Below are 20545 nucleotides of genomic sequence, written 5' to 3'. Positions count from 1 at the left end.
CCCATAATGATCTATTCTCATGAAATAGTACATACATAGAAGGCATAATTCTCCCATCCTGCCTGGACCGAGTGTGTATGATTGTGTAGTTAATGGGTTTTTATGACAATGTATTTTAATTTAGTTTTAAATTTTAATGTTAGATTTGTATTGTACTGTATTGCTGCTTTGTTGTGAGCTGCCCCGAGTCTTCGGAGAGGGGCAGCATACAAATCTAATAAATTCAATTAAATTCAATTCAATTCAATAATTCAAGAAGTGGTCCAGATCCCACACAATCCCAATGGAGATGGACGGATATATATGATTAGAATTTCAAGCTAGAGAATAAATACCCAATGCTGGAAATGAAAAAAAACTGTAGATTTTAAGAAAATGTTCAATCACCAAGAGGGTCACAAGTGTACAACAAAATGTACATGTGCATTAATTTTTATGTATGCGCATTTATTGATAAGATTTATAAGGCTTCCCAATTTATACAGCATTAAAAAAAATCAAATAAGGAAATAAATCAGAAATGATAATAATAAATGATGTAATTAGTGATGGGTGAACCCAATGGTGTTCGGGTTCAGCAAGTTTGGACGAACTTGTGAATTTCGGCTGAGTTCGCCAAACCCGAACCCGAACCCTCCGTGATGTCGAAGCTCCACCCACGGAATCCCATTGTGGGATTTCCTAGCTGCTTTTGCTGAAAGGACCTCCCTTTGTTTGCTTAGAAGAGAGGGCAGAAGCATCACTGGTTCTATAGTATAATGGTTAGCTCTCTGGACTTTGAATCCAGCGATCCAGGTTCAAATCCTGGTGGAACCTCCTTTTTTAATTTTTTTTAATTTTTTAATTTTTTTTATTTTTATCATCATCATCATCATCATCATCATCATCACGCTTCTTTATATAATAAAAGGGTTTGGGTCCTTTTAATGCTTTCTTAGTGGGGAAAAAAGAAAGCATTAAATGGACCCTCCAACTCTTTGGGGACAAAAGGAACCTTCCCGATGTGCCCATGGAAATAATTAATAAACAATGATGATGATGATGATGATGATAAATTAAAAAATAAAAATTTAACTTTTTTTTTAAAAAAAGGAGGTTCCACTGAGATTTGAACTCAGATCGATGGATTTAAAATCCAGAGTGCTAGCCATTACACTAGAGAACTAGCTGTGCTTTTGCCCTATCTTCCAAGCAAGTAAAGTGAGGTCCTTTCAGCTCCGCCCCCGGAATTCCATCGTGGGGTTTCCCAGCACCTTTTGCTTGCCACGCAGCAAGCAAAAGGAGATGGGGATGCCACGATGGGATTCCCCACTCTTCTTCTGGCCAAACCCAAACTTTGCCCGAAGTTTTTTTAAAAAATTGGATTCGGATTCGGTATCACGAACAGCACAAAATTCGGTACGGACCCGAATTGTGCGAGTTCGGTTCGCCCAACACTAGATGTAATATATAAATACCAAATATAAAATGTTCCATCTCTTTAGAGAATTATAGATCCCTGACAATATATCCTAGTTTAATTATTATCTTTTAAAACCATTTTTCAATGAGTTATGTATGCACACGTTTGGCTAATAAAATGACTGGGCCCAAAAATATAGCAATTCAAATATTTAAAAAGCCAATCTAGTACACATGCATACAGGAACTAGAGACACAAAGGTGTAATTAAATAAATAATAACTAAAAAACAAAATTATATGCAGGTAAGCAGTATTTCTATCATAAATAGAATAAAGTAATTTACACATGGGGGGAAGAGAGAGAGGAAGAGAGACAGAGATATATTTTGTCCTGTTATTTTTCAATTGCAACTAGCACGCTGTTCCCAACCTGGAGGAAAAAATAATGTTTCAAGGCCAGGAACTTTGAGAGACCTATCATCCATGAATGTAACCATTCCCCCTTTAAGGCATTCAAGAAAGTGGCCATCAGCACAATTTAATTATGTGCTCTATGAAGAAGCTCCTGCTTTAGTCTGTTCTAATTAGTTTCACTGGATGACATCCCATTCTCCCATCCTGCTCCAATTGTAGCACTTGTAAAAGGAGAACGTTTCCTCTTTCTTTTCTCCATGCCATTCATAATTATATTCACCTCATTATGTCTTTCTTTGGCCACCTGTTAGACTAAAGAGTCCTAAATAATTTTAGACCCTTTTTTCATAAGAAGTATATTTGGGAGTCTGATTATACTTTTCCCCAACTCTTAAATCTACAGTATTTTTTCAAATGTGTCCATCAATTGAGCACTGTGTTTCAGATACAACTGTGGCTTAAAGTTGTACAGGTAATCCTTGACTTATGACCATAATTGAACCCCAAATTTCTGTTGCTAAGTGAGATGTTTGTTAAGTGACTTTTGTTCAATTTGTGGATTCACATTTGTTAAGTGAATTACTGCAGGTATTAAGTTGTAACACGGTTATCAGTTTTTGTTCAGGTTTTTTGCTCATGATTTTTAAGATAAAATAAGCCCTTTTTTTTAACCCATGCTGCACAACAAATTGAGTTCTTCACTTAGTTATTCACTATAATCCTGATTCCCCTCTCCTTCAATTTGGTTGCTGATAATTTATACCTCATCACTGAATGATGTATGAAGTTTGGAGGTCTTGTTTCAATATATATCATTTTACATTTATTTATATTCAAATGCATTTCCCATTTGATGGATCATTCTTCTGATTTAAAACAGTTGTTCAGTTACTTTTGTTTTCATTACCTTGAATACCTTAATATCATACAAAAACATGGCTAACACATTGCTTACTCATCATTCAAGATCACTTATGAACAAATAAAAAAGCATCCAACCCATATTAAAAGAAAACTACTAGAAAGTAACAATTGCAAATAAACGATCAATTTTCTTAATGGAGGGAAGTATTTTTCTTCAAAAGATGTCAATCTTTACTTTCTGGAAGTTTGTTTCTTTGTTTGTTTTGTCAAACATGTACAAGATCGTAGGTATTGATATAAACATAAACATTAGCAAAGTACGTACAGATAAATTAGGCAATAGGACAGTAGGACAGGGAGGTAGGCATGCCCCTTACAGACCTCTTTGGAATGGGGTTAGATCAACTGTAGATAGTCTAAAGTTAAAGTTTTTGGGGTTTGAGGAGGAAACCACATAGTCAGGTAGTGCATTCCAGGAATTGATCACTGTTGTTGAAGTCATATTTACTGCAGTTGAGTTTCGAGCAGTTTACATTGAGTTTGAATATATTACATGCTCATGTATTGAAGCTGAAGAAATCATTGACAGGTGGGACATTGTGGTAGATGAACTACATTTAGGTCAAATCAAAGGCATTGAAGTTCTGGACTATCTAAAGCCAAAATTTTAAGTCTGGTGGAATATGGTATTCTTTTGTGAGCAGAGGAGTGGATGACTCTTCTTGTGAAATAGTTTTGGACTCTCTCGATTGTATTGATATCCAATATGCAGTGCGGGTTCCAGACAGGTAAGCTGTATTCAAGAATTGATCTAGCAAATGTTTTGTATGCTCTGGTTAGTAGTATAATATTGCCAGAGAAGATTAGGTAGCAATTAATTGATTGATTGATTGATTAATTAATTGACAATCTATTAAAAACTGTGACAATTTCCAAAGTTCTTTCCACCTGCTTTTTGAGACTCTAATTAAAGTTTATGAAGCAGGGATTTTCCCTGCAGAATCTATATGCCAAGGTCTCCTATTCTATTTTCCTCTTTTTTCCTTCCTGGCCTCGGACGAGCTTTCCTCTCTCTTGCCCTGTTCCCCTCCAGCCTCATGCAGCCACCTCCTGCCTGAGGTGCAATGCCCCCACCTCAGGCTGGCAGCATTTATGCTTTCGGTAGCACCCATTCGCCAAGCTAGCCAGCCTGAGGTGGGGGGGGGTGACCCAGGAAGGAAAGTGCAGGAAATGCGAAGCAAATTGTCACCCCAGCGAGCGACACTGGGAAGGTTGTAAATCAAGGACTTAACAGTTCACTTGAATGATGATTATTGTTCAAGCCACTCCCACCTGGTCACATGACCATTAAGCCACACCCACAAAATAAGGCACACCCACAGTGTGGCAGTAAAAAAATGGGCTACCCATTACTGTATATCAGTGTTTCCCAACCTTGGCCAAATGCTGGCTGGGGAATTCTGGGAGTTGAAGTCCAAATATCTTCAAGTGGCCAAGGTTATACTATCTCATTGGCACTGGGCAATCAATAGTTTTGTATGGATTCCCCTCTATCTGAGCTGTGCCTGTGAGCCTATTGCCAAGTCTAGCCTAGGACTAGAGCCAAACTGTGAAGTGTCAGGAGATCAATGATTTATTGCTGAGTCCTAGACATTGACACTATAGAATCCATTTCAGCTAAGCCTCAATTATTGTGTTTAAAACAACTTCCAGACATTTCAAAGAAAATCATCCCTCTTGCCCTTTCCATTTCAATTACTGCCTCATACTTTTGAATTTTTTTTTCTGCTTTTGTAATCAAATGTCATTGTGACAGACCCCAATGGCAATTTCTTATTTCCACATATGCTAAATGTAAGTCACTTTACTACAGTTTCCACAATGCTTATGTTTTGTGTCAGATCATGGTCATCATTTAGGATTAAATCTAGCAATTCCTTATCCAGTGATTCTAAGGTATGCACAAGCCCACCCTCTCAGGGTTACTTTAGTATTTTGATCAAATGGGGTAATAATATATCCCTATATCCAATTTTTGTAACTAGATATTACCACCACTTGTAATTTTGAGAGGAAATTTTGCCCTAAATTGTCTGCAATGTAATATTGTATTCAGTATTATCCCCCAAAGTTCTTCCATGCAGACCTATAACTTCCTCCAGGCCTCTCTAGCTGGCCTTGTATATGGAAGTGAACGCACGTCTGAGAATGCTACCTGATCAGGTTCAACTGTCACTCTGTTCCTAACCCTAACCCTAACCCAACTTTGGTATCCAAGTCTGGATGATTATATTTGTGAGTGTCCATAATACTAACTGGAATCCTGACAACTACAGGCTTCCAAGAAATATCCAGTTATTTAGCCAAAGTATGATGACCATAATCTTCTGGCAAGTCATAGACAGTCAACACACTCATCACAAATCCATCTCAATCAGAATAAAGTGGAAGTGACCTTAGAGGGTGTCTAGTCCAACCTTCTGCTCAAGCAGAGGACCTTATACCATTTCAGATAAGTGGCTATCCAATCTTCTTAAAAATCTCCAGTGATACAACATGCACAATTTCTGAAGGTAAGCTGTTCCACTGGTTGTTGTTGTTGTTATTGTTATTTATTAGATTTGTATGCTGCCCTTCTCCGGTTAATTGTTCTCGTTGTTAGGAAGTTCCTCCTTAATTCCAGGTTGCTTCTCTCTTTGATTAGTTTTCATCCATCGTTTCTTGTCTTGCCTTCTGGTGCTTTGGAGAATGAGTTGACCCTTTCTTCTTTGTGGCAGCCCCTCAGATATTGGAATACTGCTATTAGGTCACCCCTAGTTCCTTCTTTTCTCTAGACTGGCAATACCCAATTCCTGTCTATTCTCTCTCCCCCTCTCCCTCCCCCCCCCTCTATCTCCCTATATGTAATATAACTTTAGTTTTCATCCTATTCCACATAAATTTATCTGGTTCATTTTTCAATCAGAACTGGCAAAAAATGTGTAGTTACTCTTATTAAAAGCATGGGAACTATCTTGACTTTTTTTTAAAAAAATGTGAAAGTTTAAAAAAAAGAAAACAAACAGATTCCTATACTCTTAGTTTGCAACATTGGAAAATGTTCCACACAAGTCCAGCATATGTATTTACAGTTGACAGTAAGCAGCACAGCAGCTCAGATATCAATGAAGGAAAATAATCCAATTTGTTTGAGAAACTTTGCCCTTTGGACAAGTTATTAGAGAAAGAGAAATTATTGTATCTGTTTTCCAGTGTGCAGTTTTAGATAACAAACAAATCTTCTTGGCTGATGTCAACAGCACAAAAAAGAACTCCTCCGGTTTTGGCACTTCTTGTACATTTATGCAGTCGATGCATATTCGGTTTGTTTAGCTTCCTCATTTGTTTGCTTTTGTACTGAGATGAGGAACCCACTAAAGGCTGTTTCTCCACATGGGAAGCCAACTGTGTGTGGTAAAAGTGACAACGACAACTCTGGACATCACTGAAATCAAAGGGTGACAATCCAACCAGTGTAACAAAAAGAACAACATAGTCTTTAAAAGGATATGTGACCCTACTCCCAACATAGTCTTGTTTGTTTCTAAGCATTTTTGGAAGGACAAATAATGAATTTTCTCTGTGTTATAAATCACCCTCAATATTTATCTTGCAAAAGAAGAAAGTGAAGGTCATATTTGTTATGGAAACAGGTCTTATGATTAGAGAAGAAATGAAAGAACCAGAATTGTTCAGATATGCCTAGCATAATTTCAGTAAAGGATTGAGATACATGTAATTATATATGGTCTATTCTGGAAGATAGTCTCGCTTGAAACCTGATGCACAATGGACGGAGAGAGATGTTCCTTTAGTATTGCCTGTTTATATAGGTTGACTTATTCATGGTCATATTAACTGGGTGTCAATGGGTATTCACCTGGAAGTTCCTACTATTGCTTTATTTTGGTTTGAAATGAATAATATTTATGTTGAACAGACATAAGTTGTCTGACTATGTTTCCAACATTTGCACTTTGTCAAGGAATCAAGAATTATAAACATTCTGCCCAAGGAGGAAGGTTGAAAAAGAACATTTGACAAACATAATTGTTATTTGATATTGAGTACTTTATATGTTCATCATTTCAATCAATTGGTTTTGATAGAGAGCTAGGAAAAAGGTCTCTAAAATATAGCCAAAATTCTTTGAATTTTGTTCATTATCAACATTTCTCTTGGTTTTTATTTTTGATTTCATATTATACACAAACGTCTATAATTAATTCAGACTATCAACTTGTAAATATTTGAATAATATCAAATGTGTTGTCTGCATTCTTTTATTTAACTTCTACTGTGTTCTTATTACTTTTGTTTCATAAGAAAATAAAATATGCATTCAGATTTGTGCTAAACAACCAGTTTCAACTGAGTGACTGAATAATAATAATAATAATAATAATAATAATAATAATAATAATAATAATAATTTATTAGATTTGTACGCCGCCCCTCTCCGAAGACTGAGTGACTGAAGTTTCAGCCACGGCACCTTCCAACGTCTCTGAAGTACCCCAAATAATGTTCAACATCAGAGATGTTGGTTTATCAAAAGTCACATTTGTTTGTTTGTTTGTTTGTTTGTTTGTCTGCCTGCCTGCCTGCCTGCCTGCCTGCCTGCCTGCCTGCCTGCCTGCCTGCCTGCCTGCCTGCCTGCCTATCTATCTATCTATCTATCTATCTATCTATCTATCTATCTATCTATCTATCTATCTATCTATCTATCTATCTATCTATCTCATTCAATTTATGGCCTGTCCAATTCCAGGTGAATTTGAGCAACTCACAATATGTTGTCAGTTGCAAAATTGTCTCTGATTCATTGCAATCCCATGAACCAGTTTCCTTCAGGCCTTCCTGTCCTCTACCATCCTCTGGAGTGCATTTAAGATGACACCTACTACTTCAATGACTCCATCCATCCCCCTGATTCGCTGTCGTCCTCTTCTTCTTTTGCCCTCAACCTTTCCCAGCATTAGGCTCTTCTCCAGTGAGTCCTTCCTTCTCATTAGGTGGCCAAAGTATTTTTGAGTTTCATCTTCAGGATCTGGCCTTCTAAAGAGCAGTTACGTCCAGGCAACAGCTGGGCATCACTGGGTGTTGCTCTACTCCAGCGGGAAAATCCCGGAGTGTGGATTTGTTAGCCAAGTCTGGCAGCAGGATATATATACAGCTGCCAGGTGTGGCTAGTTCTATTATGTTAGTTGATTCCTAGTTGTCGTTCTACTTACCTTCATCTTTCATTAAAGATAATTCCTACTACATTCGCACAGCCTCATCCTTATGCAGATTTAATAGTAGGAGGCTCAGAATTTCCAGGAAGATCTCATTCCAGAGAGCAGATGATCTCAAATGATAAGATATGCGGGGGACAAATGACCCAAAACGGCATTATTTTCAATTGTCACTTCTTTTATTTGTGAATTGACTGCAACTGAATAACACTTTAGAAGGTATTGAGAAAGTAGTGTGGCAACGTGTTTTTTGTGTGGTGCAAAAGCTGAGGGGAGGGGGGAAATAACTTGTTTCTTCAACAGCAGACGTATACACCCGGTTCAGAACTTTGTATTTTGTCATGGAAGTAAGAGATAATATAATCATCCCAATTTCTCTGCCCACCTTGCCCCTGTAATGTACACCTTTCTGTTTGTCCAACTCTTTTTCAGTTGACTAGCTCCAGGTCAGGAATGGAAGTACCATGGAAAATTCTTGAATTTGAATTCTGAATTTTGGAAACTATCCTTCATTCTAAAATTATTGCACGCACAACAATCGATTCAATTCAATTTTATTACAGTCATAGAGACCAAAACAAACAAAAACACTCAGCAAATATACAACCAAAAGTTGCAAGACAAAAGAGCCGGAGTGGCACAGCAGCTAGAGTGCTGTACTGCAGGCCACTGAAGCTGACTGGTGATCTGTAGGTCAGCGGTTCAAATCTCATCACCGGCTCAAGGTTGACTCAGCCTTCCATCCTTCCGAGGTGGGTAAAATGAGGACCCGGATTGTGGGGGCAATATGCTGGCTCTGTTAAAAAGTGCTATTGCTAACATGTTGTAAGCCACCCTGAGTCTAAGGAGAAGGGCTGCATGAAAATCGAATAAATAAATAAAATAGTAAATAACAGATAAAATTCTTGCCTTCTGTAAGAATCTGAAAACTTATTTATGCCACCAGGCTTGGGGTCACTAGATCCCAGCCTCTGACCATCGAATGTGTAGTGTGTTCATGGTTTGCACTTGAATGAATGATTTTTAATGTTTAGCCTTTTTAGAAGTTTTAAATTAATTATCTATATTAATTGGATTTAGATTATTGTATTATTGTATACTGCTTTTTTATTGATGTGTTGTGAGCCGCCCCAAGTCCATGGAGAGGGGTGGCATATAAGTCAACCAACCAACCAACCAACCAACCAAACAAACAAACAAACAAACAAACAAACAAACAAACAAACAAACAAACAATAAATAAATAAACAAACAAACAAACAAACAAACAAACAAACAAATAAAATCCATGATAAAATCCAGTCTGTCAATTACACATGGTCAGTACTACTAAAATTACAATCCATAAGATATGAGGCTTATAGTCAGTATTAGGGATAGCATCAATACTATTATAGAAGGAACAATAATCATTTGATCCAGGTTAGGACTGCATATTCATTTTGCATCACCTACTTTTCACTAAAATCCCAACCAGCCAAACTAATGGCAAAGGGTTATAGGAACTATAGTCCCCAATATCTAGGGGATATCAGGTTGGGTGTCCTTGTCTCAGATAGGTTCTTTTTAGTTAGTTAAGATCAGATTCACACTCCTGTATAATTTGGTGGTGTGTTAATCCTAGAATATAAATCCACAGCTAATTCCATTAATTTTATTTTTAATGTGATGCAGATAGGCTCTTCTTGTGTAAGTCAGTCATTTCATTTCCTCTATTCCTTTCCACCCAATATTTTGGAAATATGTCAGCACGCTACCTTCAATCAGGTGTTGTTTCTGGTCAGCAAATATGCCACCCACCTTGTCAAGCAAAATGCTTCACTTCTGTTGCCTTCATCGAACTGGGCCCATCTTTCTCCACAATGCTGCCTTTGCTTTATGGAGCCCACCATTTTCTTTTCTTTTCTTTCTTTTTTTTAAAAAATGACTGGATTAATAAATTTGCCAGCCAAGATACATGGCCCTGCTATTAGAGGCGGCCCTGACATACAGACTCTAATGAGGGCTAAATTCTAAAGGGAATTGGGTTTTCTTTTTCCTTGCTCATTTCGTCTCTCTGCTCTGAACATGTGGTTAGGGGAAGTCAGTTAACTGTGGTTTGCTTAGAGCAGCCAATATAAGCAGACTCGATACCACATGGATTGCTGGAAGGGCTCACGGGCTATTTCATGGAGTGCTATGAATCAAGGGATCTCCAGTAGACCAAGACATGGCTCAGACATGACAGAATACAGTAGGTAGCCCACTGCTGTGGAGTCACTACACACCCATAACATGAACTTTGGAGGCATGGCTTCTTGCACTATGCCTATTACTATATTTATTTCACCAAAACTAGCTCACGTATGTTTGCAGCATAGTCGGCACACTCATCCACACCACCAATAAGTTGATTGTAAAGAAAAATAATGATTAATGCCATTACCAAAATTGCCCATACTTGCCTTTAATGAAGGAATGGGTTTGAGTCACAAATGTCTTTCTTGCTGCAAGTGAAAATATACTTTTATTGTGCAAAGCAGCCTGACCTATTTTTCCTGCTAATCTCTAGCTCACATTCAATCACAATCTTTCAGATAGGCCTTTGGCTAATTGGGACTGAAAGGGAGGGGAAGAGGGAAGAAATCAGAAAGATTTGGACATAGCATTAGCACTTAGACTTAATATATTGCTTCACAATGCTTTACAGCCCTCTCCACGCAGTTTAGAGTCAACATATTGCCACCAAAAATCTGGGTCCCCATTTTACCAATCTTGGAAGGATGGAAGGCTGAGTAAATCTTGAGTTGGTGAGATCTGAACTGGAAAACCTCTGAAAGCTGGCAGTCAGCAGAAGTAATCTGTAGTACTGCAGAAGTAGCCTGCAATACATAGCTAGTAAGGATAACATTAAGTCGAAAAAGAATCAGTCAAACAGTACTAAACAAAATAAAAATGGATCCACCAAAGCAATGATCAGAATGAAGACATTCACAAGAATTTAGGCTGACTTGAAGGATTGACAAATTAAGTCCTCTAACCAGCTCTAATGTGATTTCTTTTAGTTTATTGGACTTGAGCACTTGTGATTTCAAACCAATATGGAAATCACAGGAATCCAATATATCCAGAGGGCATCAGGCTGAAAAAGGCTGATTAATTGTATTAGATACACACTTCCTTTCTTTAAAAGGAAATTGGTAGATTTTGCAAAGCTTTTTTTTTTTTTTTTAAATGTCCTGGAATACTCTGCATGGCTGTACATCTGCTGCAATCTTCCTGTAATGGCCAGAATTTTGATAATATGGGCATAGATGAATGAATGAATGAATGAATGAATGAATAAGCAAACAAACAAACAAACAAACAAACAAACAAAGGAGATTGTGAATGGGAGGAGGGAAAATGGGATCCAAATTTCCTTTTTCATTGCATCAAAGATACAAAGAGCACTTCTATTATGGCAAGAAGATTATGAAATTAAAGTTGGCAAAAAACCTCTCAGCTGCTGAATTTTCCCTCCACTTTTACATGTTTTGTGATTTCCATTTTCAAGGATAGTACATTCTGTAGCATATAGTAAGTATTAATGATGTTTTTTGTGGTTGTTGGAGCAGTGGCCTTCAAAATATTTTACAAATGCTCTGTCCTATACATTGGCAAAAAGAATCAGAACACCACATACAAGCTGAATAGACAAGACCTTGCAGACAATCCTCACTCCATAAAATACTTTGGAATATGCATATCAAATGACCTAAGTGGGGACATGAAAGCAGTCTACAAATACTTGAGAGACTGTCACAGGGAGGAGGGGAACACATTATTTTCCAAAGCACCAGAGAGCCAGACAATGGTTGGAAGCTGTCCAAGGAAAGATTCAACCTGGAAATAAGGAGGAACTTTCTGATTGCGAGAGCGATCAACCAGTGGAACGGCTTGCCTGCACAGGTAGTGAACGCTCCAACACTAGTGACCTTCAGGGAAAAAAATGGACTGCTATTAGACTAGTGTGATGTAGAGTCTCCTGCACCAGCAGGGAGTTGGAATAAATGACCTTCAAGGTCCTTTCCAATTCTAATAATAAATTAAAAAATAAAAGTGTCAATGCACACTGCAACAACATCACCAAAAAGACTTCAAGAGATGTTAATCTAATCTTACATAGCTTCTCCTTTGGTAATATCATACTGCTAACCAGAGTATACAAAATTTTCCCCAGACCAATCCTTGAATGCCGCTCATCTGTCTGGAACCCAAACCACATTTTGGACATAAATATATTAGAAAATGTCCAGAGATACTTTACGAAAAGAGCTCTCCACTCATCTACCTCAACAGTGTACTTTGCGCAATCAGACTTGAAATCTTAGGCTTAGAAAGCTTAAAACTATATCGCCTTTGACATGACCTAAGCATAGCTCATAAAATCATCTGCTACAACATCTTTCCTGTCAATGACTACTTCAGCTTCAACTACAAGCACACAGCAGATGCAAACTCAAAGTAAACTGCTCCAAACTTGACTGTAGAAAATACAATTTCAGCAACCGAGTAGTTAATGCTTGGAACTCAATACCTGACTCGGTAGATTCATCACTAAACCCCCAAAACCTTACCCTTAAACTATCCACCGTTGACCTCACCCGATTCCGAAGAGGTCAGTAAGGGGCGTGCATAAGTGCACCAGCATGCCTACCATCCCTGTCGTAATCTCTCCCTCTTAATAGTACCCATCTCATGTATATAAACAGCGTTATATCTATGTATACTATCAATACATACTTTACATACATACATACATCTTTTTGGTCAATTGGGAGGGGTGAAGTGAATTAAACTGCCAACAAGGCTTTAACATGTTGTGGTTCATTTCATGGAGCTTCTTCAATCTTTACATTCGTGTATTTTCAGTCACCCAGAGGAAAATTGCCCACTGATTGTTATTAGTATATGTAGCAGCAGTAGTAGTATGCGAATATGAATGTGAAAAATGGAACAGGAAATTGTCTTGTTTTACTAACATTCAACACCACCTCCTGATGGTCTGATTCCATGAATCCTTGACCTTGTGCTAAATTATGATGATTATTTACAATATTAAGTTTGAGCTCTGCCAACTTCCACACATGCTAGACATTTATCATAACAGGAGGCTAACTAAACATCATACAGTTATTCTTGCTGTTACTTCGACTATAGGAATAATAAAGGCAACTGTGACATCTTGCTGTGGCTGATATAGAAGCATGGAAGCAAATGAATGCATTTGAACTAAATTAAGGAGCAGAACAAAGCAGTGAGATTGGGTTTCTCCTGCTGGAAGGAATTGAAGGCACATCATCTCTATGGCTTTATAATGTCAGATAGAAGAGAGTCCTAATGAAAGGACAATTCAACACAAAACAGAAGTCATTTCCCTACAGGCTGTTTCTAATCCTTAGACAACAGAAGCACAAGCTTCATAGGTCTTGGTGTTAAATTACACGTGAAGTTAATTGTGTCTAACTGTTTAAAATACAGTTTCTATAAACTATGTTTCAGAATAAGAAACATAGGAGCAAAATTACACCTCCCGCATAAGTAATCTACTTTGCACATAGCAGTAAAACATTACTTAATCACTGTTTGTTGAGTAAGCCACAATTGCTAGAGAAACACAAGTATAAACCACAGTGGCTGAGGTCCCACAACAGGCCAAACCAAAACTATACAAACCTCATAATAGCTAAGTGCAATGTGTAAATCCATCCACAGATAGGAGTCTTGTTGGCAATAATGAAAATTTATTGGGCAGGGTTAATTCCAGATTGTGTAAGGTTCATTTTCATTGGGATAGTGATGGAAGAAGGATTAAGCACACTCTCTCCCTGCCATCATTGGTGCCATCAGGGCAGGAATTTGAAGAGGACTGGGGACCTATTTGGAAGAATGAACAGAAGGGTACAAATAAAGTTCTCAAGACTCCCTTTCAATTTGTCTTACATGTCATATTCTACATGGCATTGTTTCATAGGGCAAAATCCAACTCCCAGTATTATAGTTTGCGTACTGTTTGATATGGTGTGAATCAGGGGTGAAATCTACGTACCTTCACCACCAGTTCATATCACAATGTTTTGCATGTGTGCGCCAGCTCTGTTCACATGCACATGCACATTCTGTCATGCAATTTGGCTTCTGCACATGCTCAGTAGATGGAATCAGCCCCAAACACAGGTGAGGATCAGTTGTGCTTCGGGTGAAGGAATATCACTTTAAACCCAGGGGCAAGGGTGCGGGTGGGGTTCTTTTACAAGCAGCAGAACAGGGAAAACCTTCAGAACAGTAAAAAATAAAATTGCAAAAAATTCCGAAAAAAGAAATGGTGGTGCCCATGGACCAGCCCCAATTGATCCGGTTCTGTGACATCACCAGTGGGTCACTACCAATTTGGGTGATCTGATCCGAACCAGGAGGAACCCACGCCTAGTGTAAAACATTTGGCTTTGGGATTGAATAAATAAAATAATTCAGATTTCTTGGCAACAGCTTACAATTTTGGTGTTGATAGTGGGAATGTATCCGGAAGGCATCTGATGAGCAAAAAAATGACTTAAAATGATTGGATTTGTCTCTTTGTACTCTGCTCTTTCTTCTCCATGTCAGCTAATGGTAAACAACTACATTTCTGCCTCAGATGAGGTTCTTTTATCTGACCATTGTCTTGCTTGTGGCCCTTCCTCCAGTTTCTAATTCTAATTGTTTATTTTATTTATTTTATTATTATTTTACACGGTTGTAATTGAATATGGCTTCCCCATGGACTTTGTTTATCAGAAGGTCATAAAATGTAATCATATGACTCCGGGGCACTGTAACTGTCATAAATATGAACTAGTTGCCAAGCATCCAAATTTTGATCACATGGCCATGGGGATGCTGCGTTGATTGTAAGTATGAAAAAACAGTCATAATTTTTTTCAATGCTGTTGTAACTTTGGATAGTCACTAAGCAAAATACTGCAAGTCGAGGATTATCTGTAATTTTATGACATGGAAAACAAGTTTTGGCTAACTTATATTTTATCCTGTATCAGACTAACTTTGGATCCTGCATACTTAAGATTACCTCAAAAACCACTTTTCGCCATACTATGCTCGAAACAAGAGAGAATGTTTTGGCTTTGCTTCAAGGTTTGCAATATCTAAAATTTCCAGAGGTCATTTTCTATGTTCTATATGTCTACATCTTGACTTTTTAATTCCCTGCTATTAAAACAAATAGATTTTTTAAAAGAATTTTTTTCCCGTGAACTCTAATTCTAAACAATTTGTGACCCACCCTGGAAGTTCTTTGAAGGAAGGAGAAAAGATAAAAGATACATCAGCATGGCCAAGTCAGTCTGAAACACCAATAACAAGTTTCTTCAGGTTGTCATCTTACCTGTAACGAGCCATATCTTGTGTGAATATTTAACCCAAATAGTGGGCCATCCAAACCCATTTTGGCTTTACAAAAACTGCAAACCATAGCTTAAAATACTTGTTTATAAATTCCAGTTTCTCCTTCACACATGTAAAGATTGGCATTTGAGACAGATTCTTAAATTATTCAGACATATTTGAAAATGCCATTTACTGAGAATATCTGTCTGGTGAGTCTGAAAATATTCTTTTAATATGTCCCAATATCAGCTACACTTTTGAGATCTGTCCAAAATAAAACGATTCAGCATTTTTTATTCATGCTGGTTTAGGTTGAAAACAAACAATCCAAAGTAAAGTAAAGTAAAACAAAACAATTTTTAAAAAACCCAGCCATATCCACATTTCCCCAGGAGACTTCCAATTTGGATTAATATTCTTATCTGATCTTAAAGCATTTGTCTTCTGTAATGGAGCCTGTAGGGACATTTAGCTAACTGCAGAGTTGCCAATCTTTTCAGTTTGGGGAAACTGTTTTATTATTCTTTTACTTTCAAATATAGGTGAAATTAGACTGAAGGAAATTGGCATCTTTCACTTACAAACTCTTATTTCACCAGAACAATTGTTATTACTGTTACTACTCTTCTAGGAATAATTCCTTGCCAAGATCAAGAGAAGCCTAGTAGCCATCTGGAAGTAATGGATTAAAGTGTAAAAAGGTCTATTTCTACTTCCTGCTCCTTAAAAAACACAATACAACCTGACCTCTTCTACTAACCAAATTGATACTCATCCGCCAGTTGAAGTAAACATCTATAAATGACTATCATTGCAGGAAAAACATCATTTATCAAAACAAAAACAGGTGCTTGCTTGCTTGCTTGCTTGCTTGCTTGCTTGCTTGCTTGCTTGCTTGCTTGCTTGCTTGCTTGCTTGCTTGCTTGCTTGCTTGCTTGCTTGCTTGCTTGCTTGCTTGCTTGCTTGCTTGCTTGCTTGCTTGCTTGCTTGCTTGCTTGCTTGCTTGCTTGTTTTGCAGTAAAGCTTCTCTGTTTTGGAGCAAATTATTCTCCTTTTCTAAAATGCAATTAGAAAAGTGTTATCTTATTCCATCATCTTCCTAGAGAGAATTCTCATAGACCTTTAGTTATAAACAGCCAAGTAAATAAAAAGTTTTTATTGTTATTAATGGATACAATAAAATGATTGTTTCTGGTAAATAAAATGGCCATATCAAGTTGCCAAATGATCAGATTTAGATTAAATCAGATAAGATTAAATTATGTGGATCTTATTTTTTATCTATATTGATTCTCATTTGTTGTATTAACAAATTTCAATAAAACTATTTCATATTGTTGTTCCCTTCTTATATAGACTCTCTGATGCAAAGTAACTGTACTATTATTAAAGGATTCACATTTTATAAAACAATTGAAACAAGATACCGTATGTATAATAAATCTCCATGGATTTGATATTAGCATTGGATGTTTCTAAGGCATATATTCAAGATCATATTACTGTTTATGCCTCAAGGAAAAGAAGAATAAAATGCCTTAGTGAGTCATTTTCAAAAACAAAGTGAAGTATTAACTTTTGAGTATCTGTAAAAACAAGTTATACCATAATAGGAAGTTAAATTTCTTCGCATAATCTTGATACATCCTTGATAACATAATATTAACTGAATCAAGTAAAACAATGATATTGAAAATGAGGGTAAATTTTTCATAAATTTTTGCCCTCTCAGTAAAAATAGCAACAATCAAAATGTTATATCTGTCATGAAGAATGCTAACGGCAAAATATCTAATGGTATGATCTGATGAAATCAATATTTTTAATTTTATACTTGATTTCCTAACACATATGGTTTTATATTATGGAGGACAAAATTAATTATTTTTAAGATAATCTTTCTTCCAAAGATTACACTGATTGAGTTGTTTATTTAGCTGCATGTTTATCTCTTCAGGAAATAATATATTGATTAGTACCATTGAGCTGATGGTGACTCCTAGCGACCACGTAGACAGGCTTTTTACAGGATGCTCTACCCCCAACATGGTATTTCAGGTTTTCCAATGATACATCCATGACTGTTGACAAGGAATAATATATACTGCTCAAAAAAATAAAGGGAACTCTCAAATAACACATCCTAGATCTGAATGAATGAAATATTCTCATTGAATACTTTGTTCTGAACAAAGTTGAATGTGCACAACAGCATGTAAAATTGATTGTCAATCAGTGTTGCTTCCTAAGTGGACAGTTTGATTTCACAGAAGTTTGATTTACTTGGAGTTATACAGTGCTCCCTCGATTTTCGCGGGGGATGCGTTCCGAGACCGCCCGCGAAAGTCGAATTTCCGCGAAGTAGAGATGCGGAAGTAAAAACACCATTTTTGGCTATGAACAGTATCCCAAGCCTTCCCTTAACACTTTAAACTCCTAAATTACCATTTCCCATTCTCTTAGCAACCATTTAGATTATTACTCACCATGTTTATTTATTCAAGTTTATTTTTTAAAAAATGTTTTTTAAAGGCAGACGAAAGTTTGGCAATGACATATGATGTCATCGGGCAGGAAAAACCGTGGTATAGGGGGGGAAACCGCAAAGTATTTTTTAATTAATATTTTTGAAAAACCTTGGTATAGACGCTTCGCGAAGTTCGAACCCACGAAAATCGAGGGAACACTGTATTGTGTTGTTTAAGTGTTCCCTTTATTTTTTTGAGCATTGTACATGGTTGAACTATGTTCCCCCTCAAACCTAATTAGACACACAAGACTTGGAAATCTATTATAATTTTCACATTAATTAAAGCTCTTTCTCTTACAACTCACAACATTTTTAAAATATTTTTTTGCCCTTATATTCTTGGCTGCAACTGCAAGTAAACCACCTGAATATTAACATAACTAGTATCAGATAGTAGATTGCAGCTGATGGAGTCTGTGGAGGCTTTAACAAATGCCTCTCTAATCTGTGAGATGGCAAATTTCATTTGGAACTACGAGTTACAAAACAATGCCTAATGAATAATATCTTTCATTGGTTGATTTCATTTATATGCCATCCTTCTCACAGATTCATGACTCTGAGCAGCCCTGAATAAAACCATAAAAAACAGTAACTATTTAGAAAAACACACTCTACAATTAAAACATTGATATGATTTTGAAAAAAAAGTTCACAATGGGCTAGAGAGAAAGCATGAGATGTTACACGCAATAGAATCAACTCATTAAATCTCCATTTCTGTGAGACCTCCAAGCCTGATTACATGACCAGGTTTTAAGGGACTTCCAGAAGGACATCAAAGATGAGGTCAGTCTCATCTTTGGGATAGATGATATTTCTACAGGGCAGGTACCATGTCACAAAAATCCTTTCTCCTGGGTCCCACTAGGTGTAATTTCTTAGCAGATGGGATCCATATCTTATTAAGGGGTGTCATTGGTGCACCATTGTGCCTACCGTCCCTGTCCTACTGTTCTATTGTCTTCTATCATTACTTTTCATCATTACTTTTCTAATGTTTTTTTATACAAATTACCATACTATAATTGTTTGACAAATATAAATAAATAAATAAAAATAAAATAAATAAAAAATATCATACCTCATTTGTTAGAATGGGATGATGGGATGAACAGAAGTACTTGGGAAGAGGTGGTTACCAATTAGTCTCATGAATATAAATTGGTTGTCATGAAATACTTGCATATTTCCTATCAAGTAGACATAGACCATGGATTAAAACTGTAATTTGGTGCAAAGGCGAGTACATCAATGGTTATATATAAGAAGGTAAATATCACCCTACATCTTCCTAGTTATCTAGCTACTATAAACAGTCTTAAATATTTTCCATGTTGTTGGAAATAAATTATTGACAACATGCTTGAGGTTAGTTTTTCCATATAAATGTAAGTCCAGTGTCTCTTACCAAGTTGTTTTAAATAATACTGATGATCAATGGTTAGACATACTCCTTTTAAAATATTCTTTTATTTACCTAGAAGTAAGGGAATAAAAATTCCACATCAGCATTAAGTAGAGCATCTGTGTTCAAGATGGGATAAAATATGTCTGACACATTTACTCTGGACTATTTCCAATTGATCCTATTCATTCAAGCCCCATATTTCTATCTCATTATGCATGGAATATATCCATCATGCTAACTGCTGGAATGTTGTCCACCATTCCAAGTTTAAACCCATATGGTTCAAACCAATATGGTTCAAATCAAAATTATACAAAGTAGCTTTTTTAAAAAAATGATGATAAACCCTGAAGCGAACCTGTCTGAGGCCATCTTTGAGGATTCAGGGTTGCCACAAAACAGAAGAAGGAACAAGGAGCGGGGGAAATACTGTAGATAGCTGGGGTTTGTACTCAAAACAAAAGGCTTTCCTGTGGAAACCAAGGACAGTCCAACAAGTGCTGGGGAGAGGAGGAGTGGAGTAACCAAGCAACCAGTCAGCACCTCTATTGGACAATGTGACTGATGGCTTGGGAGAAAGGGGATTGTCCTTGACTTACAACCACAATTGAGCCCCAGATTTCTGTTGTTAAGCAAGACAGTTGTTAAGTGAACTTTGCCCAGATTTATGATCATTCTTGCCACAGTTGTTTAGTGAATCACTGAGGTTGTTATTAACAAGGTTCTTAAGTGAATCCATCTTCCCCATTGACTTTGTTTCTCAGAAGGTCTCAGAAGGGGATCATATAACCCTGGAATACTGCAACTGTCAAAAATATGAGCCAATTGTCAAGTGTTTGAGTTTTGATCACATGACTATGAGGATGCCACACCAGTCATGTGAAAAACAATTGTATGTTGTTGTTTTTCAGTGCTTTTTTAACTTTGAACGGTCACTAAATGAACTGTTTTAAATCAAGGACTCCCTGTATTAAGATCATCTTCCTACTCTTCATGTTCTGTCAGCTGAGATTGGATATAACAGCTCTTAGCCAATATTAACTATAATATAATTACACATATAAGGCCCTTTCTACTTCCTGATGGTTCATTGCTAGTTTATCAACAAAATCTGGAAAATTCAAATTTGCATCATCTCAGTGTCAAATCAGACAAAAGGGTATCAAATTAAATGCTGGGGGGGGAACCTGAAGATTTTTCTGCTGCTATATTCTAAAGAAAAGTTAAGGTAGTTGTGTTT

The 20545-nt window shown here is 36.9% G+C and overlaps 1 non-coding gene across 1 annotated transcript; it reads left to right on the top strand.

Moving 5' to 3' along the window:
* The first annotated feature begins 744 nt into the window (after positions 1 to 744).
* On the top strand, positions 745 to 816 carry TRNAQ-UUG (transfer RNA glutamine (anticodon UUG)). The gene has a single exon. It is a non-coding gene; the product is annotated as a tRNA-Gln (tRNA).
* The last annotated feature ends 19729 nt before the right edge of the window (positions 817 to 20545 follow it).

This window comes from Erythrolamprus reginae, chromosome 2, assembly GCF_031021105.1.
Source record: "Erythrolamprus reginae isolate rEryReg1 chromosome 2, rEryReg1.hap1, whole genome shotgun sequence".
In the NCBI taxonomy this organism is placed as follows: domain Eukaryota; kingdom Metazoa; phylum Chordata; class Lepidosauria; order Squamata; family Dipsadidae; genus Erythrolamprus; species Erythrolamprus reginae.
Note: the sequence above shows the minus strand (reverse complement) of the source record. Positions and strands in the feature narration are given on the sequence as shown.